The following is a 6,000-nucleotide window of genomic DNA, read 5'->3' on the forward strand; positions in this document are numbered from 1 at the left end:
GACATCAGAAGAAAGCTAAAACTGTTTTTAATCTCTTTTATATTTGTTTCAAATCTTTATCATTTCTGAGAAATGCTAAATTTTTCTAATTTAAAGGCATTGTTCTCCAGAAATGCTGTTAAACCAAATCCATGCCCTTAACCTTTTCTTTTCAGCCAATTCTTCGACAGATCTGTCTGTTCATTACTATTGCTTGAAAATGTTAATAATATTTAATTGACAAACATTAAAATCTACAATTAAAAATATGCTTAAATATAAATTAAAAAAATAACTCCTAAATGAATAAATAATAACATAATAAACCAATTTGTCCTAATAACTGAAGTTATTTTAATGTATTTTAATATCATGTAATGTATATTAATATGTTTATTAATACGCCATTCTACATCCCTAATCCTACCAATACCCAAACCCTAAAAAACTACCTTACTATTAATAAGCAGCAAATTAGGAGTTAATTTGAAACAAAAGTAGCAGTTATTAGTTTTGTTAATGAAAATTGCATCAAATAAACCAAAATGATGATGTGTGCATTTAATCAAAGTGACACTAACAAGCAAAATTATTTTAAATGTTTTATTACAGCGTAATAGAAATTCGAATCACAACATCAATCGGTTGCTAATAAAATATGATGAGTGTAGGTTCAGTTTAATTTTGTGTGAGTGTTCAGAAGTGATTTAGTATCGAAAGAGCCGAGTTCTTCAAACAAGTGCAGAAACTGGTTCATCGATCTTTATTGAAGCCCTTCCACCCAATGCATCTCCACCACCACATCGTTCTCTTCTCCTTCCACGTTCACCAGGCACTTGAAGAAAGTGCTATGCCGTCTCTGGAGTTTTGAGTCGCCAGCAGCCACCTGCTTTGGTTAAGCTGGGGGGACTCATCGGGACTTCAGCACCTTTGGATCTTGCTGCTCGTAATGCTTTAAAGCGTTGCTGCCCTCTGCTGTGAGTTGCTCTGGTGTTGGAGTGTCTGTGTCAGGGACAGATGGAGGCGGAGGCATCAGCGTTGCGGTGGAAGTCGGTTCTGCTCTGGGAGCTCTCGGAGATCTTCCCACTGTTCTCGTCTTCTGCCGCGTGTGGATCAGGTGTTCTCCTGCTGTCGGGAGCAGGCTGAGCTCTGCCCTCTCACAAGGAACCAAACATGAGCACCTGCGGATGACAGAGTTTAATGTTTAATAACACTTGTATCAGTCGTCTCACTAGAAGCCGCAGCAAGTCCAGGTGTGTAATAATAACATTAAATCTAATAACAAAGCTATTATTGTATTTATAATTATTTGTTAACAATCTCTAGCCATAACACTAAGCATAACTTAAAATAATCACATCCAAAATAAAAATTTTTAGTGTGTATATATATATATATATATATATACACACACACACACTACTACACACACACACACACACATATATACACACACACACTTAACATATAGAGATGTAAATATAAGTTATATTTTCTATAATATAAAATACAAGAACATGAATATATAAATGTATAAGCAATCACATTATATATCATATGTATACAAAAAAATACACAAATAATGTAAACAAAAACTTATTTGGATCGCGATTAATTGTTCGTCAGCACTGAAGCAGATATATTATTACTAAAGTTAATAAAATAATAATAACTAGATATGTAAATTTTCTGAAGAAAATGAGTGGTGCTTGCCATGGCCAAAACTCAGCATAATTACGGATAGTCCCCTTTTTTTGCATGTTTTAAAATGATTTTATCATTAACATTAATTAAGCACTTGGCTAATCCAATATTAACATGTACCTGTTCAGTGCTAGCATGATAATATGCGAAGCCAATGATATCGTTCACCTTCCAGGTCAGTGAGGATCTTCTCAGCCAGGCGGACACACTCTCTGTGGGGCTAGTGTCAGTGCGGCGATGCTGAAACATGCGTCTGGAGCTCCGTCACGGTGGGCTGGGCAGTGAAGGTGAGGCTTACGGGCTTTCTCACCTTACGTTTCTTGGGAGACTGAGGGTGGAAGTGGTTTTTGATTAGCGTTAGAGAGTTTGCATGTCCAGTTTACACGAAATAAAAGAAAAAATGTAAATTTGACATGATTATCTGCAGCCTCACATACCCATGTCAAGGAGGATGTTTATACAGAATAAGATCCATTGAACTCACGAACCTCAATATTATGTTTTGCAAGGTGTCAATAGGGCAGCAAAACACAAAAAGGAACACCTTGGCAATGAAAAGATAGTTCAATGAACTATCTGGACTCCTTGGCACTCATGTTTATTAGTTAAATCTAGGTTACACTTTATATTAGGTGGAATTACATTAAAAAATTCTAAAGCAGCAGTTGCTGCTATTGAGTTGGGATATAGTAATTTTAAAGTGCGAGGACAACAGTACAATTATGAATATAAATATAGAAATGAATTACAGATGTAACTACGCATATTTTTAAAATACAAAGAAGTACAATGATATAATGCACTTGTATGCGTTTTTACAAAAGTATTAATTCAACTGCAAGTACAAGCCTCATAATAAAATGGGACCAAATGGAAAAAAGAAACCAAAAAAACCTAATTTATCTAACTAAATAAAAAAAGCATTTAAATGAATTCACTTACATTAATAAAAAGTAAAATAAATAAAGCTAAAAAGCAAGATTACAAAAATGTTTTAAAAATTACATTTAAATATTATTTTAAATAGCTTAATTGTAATTAACAATCGACCATCGCTTATCTGCAGGTAATCGATAGGAGAAAATACCCAATAAATACATCAACTCCACTTCTTATATATATTTTTGATATATAATTAATATAACGCAATGTATGTAAATTTTGTGTATTATGTTTGTGGTTACATTTAGAGTATTAGTTATGTGCAGGATTTTATTTAGTTTTTAGTTTTATTTAAAAATCAAAATGTAAATAAAAATATAAAAAAGCAATTCAAAATATGCATTAATAGTATATAAATACTACTAAAATAGAGCAATAAAATGAAAATAAATTTTACATTAATTCTAAAATCACGTTCCGCAAAGAAATATTGAATATTACAAAATAAAAATGTATATTTCTCTCTGTAAAAACACAGAAAAATGGCTTCACTTGATAAAGATAGCTAGGTTCAGTCTCTATAAATATTTGTTTCACATGCCATTTTAATAAAAGACTACTATTACCATGTAATATGTTCATGAATAGATACAATAAATAAGTGTCAACAATAAAACTGCCCAGGGATTCATTTTGACGTGATATGAGCGTTGCCATGGAAACTAATAATGAGTCTGAGACCCTGAACAGCTCAGTGTAGTATATGAGTTATCTGATGCATTAGGTAATTTATGATGTAACGTAAACACTGAATCATGTCCTACTGGAGACACAGCAGCCATATTTATCTTCTCCAGCTCATCATAAGCCAGTTCAGTCACCTTCTCTCTCTGCTCCTCTAACAGAGCATCTGTTGTTAGAGCAAATAAAGCGTGACTCATCACAAGCCAACAGACGACCCCCTCAGTGCGAAACACACCACACTCATCTACTCCATCAGTGTGTGATGTGGTCTTCTTTAGTGACGTTAATGCGTAATAGAAGATAAAGTGCAGATAATCAGGCATCCATGCAGGATCTTACTTTTATTCAACACCCATTGTTTTCTGTCCTGTCAGAATAAGCAGCGCATTTAACTGCGCTAGACCATACATCTTAACTGTCTTTAAGTATAAGGTTAACTACATTAGAAATGGATTTAGGGACAGTCGGCTAGTTGTAGTGCCTGAATAACTCCTGTGCTGAAGTTGCTGGTTCTGCCATTTGTCAAATTTCTCATGTCTCAACAGACAGCGATTAAATGAGGTTTCATACACTGTCTTTGTTAGAGACACAAACAGTATTACAGTATTAACATTTCAACATTTCTGTAGAAAAAAATGATCAAAGATCATTAAGACATTAAATATGCATTCATTTTGACATTATTAAAGCTTCTTTCTGTTTTTCTAAATGGCAGGACAGAGTCTAGGCTAAACAACATATACATATAGACATATATATATATATATATATATATAGACATTATATTTAATGTCTATATCTATCTATCTATATCTATATCTATATATCTATATCTATATATATATATATATATATATATTTTTTTTTTTTTCTGGCATTAATTGAAAAATTCAAAGTAAGAACTTTACTCTGCTTTTTCATAAACATTAAAAGATACATTTATTTCATTATTGCATCGCTACACAGCACTTGAATCTTTTTAATGAACAATTATTAAATGTAATAACCATATTTTTATTATTAATCATGTGTGATAATAATAGTAATTAATAATCGCATTTAATGAGTGAAAAAAGGTTCTCTTTTAATGATTCACGCCAGATTTTAAGATTTAACATGGGGCAGTTCGAGCAGTCAACACACTTCAACACAAGGGGCGCCATTTTCTGACTTTAAGTCTACTAAACTCCACGAAAATGACAACATCTCATCCCAGCAAGCAAAATCTATGAACAAAAAGCAGACCAAAAATTCACATGAATATTAAAAAACCCGTGTCCACAGTAATTCTTTGTAATGACTAAATACTGCGTGAATCTAAATCGATCAGGAATAACAGCATCTGCAGTGTTTGCGTCTCACTGTACTAAGCATGATATTTTACACATTGTCAGAAATTGCTTAACGTGCCTCAGAGCATTTCCCTATCCATTTGTGAAGCACATAATGGATGAAAACAACCGGACAGCGCGAATCCACAGCTCCTCTTAATTAATTTCTATCGTCTTAATCAGAAGCGTGCACTGCTTTTTATCCCTCAGCCGTGAATTATAACCCCTTCCCTCAGTCCATTATTTATCCGCCACACATTTTTCTCCTAAGCAGGTTGAGTAAGATCTGCATCTTCGCTCTCAACACTGACCTCTTTGGATGTGTTTGGGAGGCTTAGCTCTTAAAAAACAAAAAAAACTGTCGTGGAGCAGCAGGATTTTACCGAGACTGGTGAAAGGTCGTTTCTTCAATTATTGAACACAAGCAGATGATTTCCACAGTGATCATGAATTGCTGACAGCTGGCCTCGTTCTGTCCTGCTTTAGTGCTGCTTCCTGCCTGAGTGCTGCTTCCTGCCTGGTGACCTTTGACCCCTCCGCCCCTGGTAGGCCACCACTTCAACAGCCTCAGATCCAGGCACGCTTTCAGCACTGCGGGGTCCTTTTCAAACCCTACCTTTTTGTCAGAGTCTGGCATTTCCCCTGCCTCTCGTGCAATACATTTCCACGTCTGGATTGAAAGATCTGACTGTCAAAGAGATTGATCTGGCTTCTATGCGCTCTGCTAATGGGCTCAGCTGGCTTCAGAGAAGAGAATGGGCCTTGGGAAGTGGGGAAAAACTGAAACGGGAGTGAGTAAAAGCACGGAGGATCTAGATCACAAGATATGTCTGTACATGCTGGCTGAGGGGTGGAGGCTACTTGAACAGATATATAGGCCAATCTTTCTGCTCAGTGGCAGCGAGGAAAAAGGCATCTGGGACTTGGGAATTCTCCTGAAAGACCATAACAAATCATCCCGCCGCCCCTTTCTCCATTCCCTCCACCTCTTTTGCCCTTTTATAAGCCCTTCTGAAGTGCGTGACTATATGCACAGTCACCCTGTCTAGACAACTGTTGCCTAAGAAGAACTGCGCTGTGCCTTAGGAAGCAGGTCAGAGTGTATCTGATGGAATGGGCTAAGATGCACATTATTAAAAAAGAGGCCGAGCCAGTGAATATTCAGCAGGTGTTGCTTTCTCACACACAAATGCATCCAGACTGGAGTACATGGGTTGTGTGAGGACTAGCTGACTCTAGACTGAGCAAACACTCTTCCGTCTATAAAGGATTAATGTAATTATCTCCAAGCTTACAGGCACAGGAGCGTCATCATAGGAAACTCAAGCCAGGGCCAGCGCGCTAGTCCGACCCAGCAGGG

This window comes from Puntigrus tetrazona, chromosome 15, assembly GCF_018831695.1.
Source record: "Puntigrus tetrazona isolate hp1 chromosome 15, ASM1883169v1, whole genome shotgun sequence".
In the NCBI taxonomy this organism is placed as follows: Eukaryota; Metazoa; Chordata; class Actinopteri; order Cypriniformes; family Cyprinidae; genus Puntigrus; species Puntigrus tetrazona.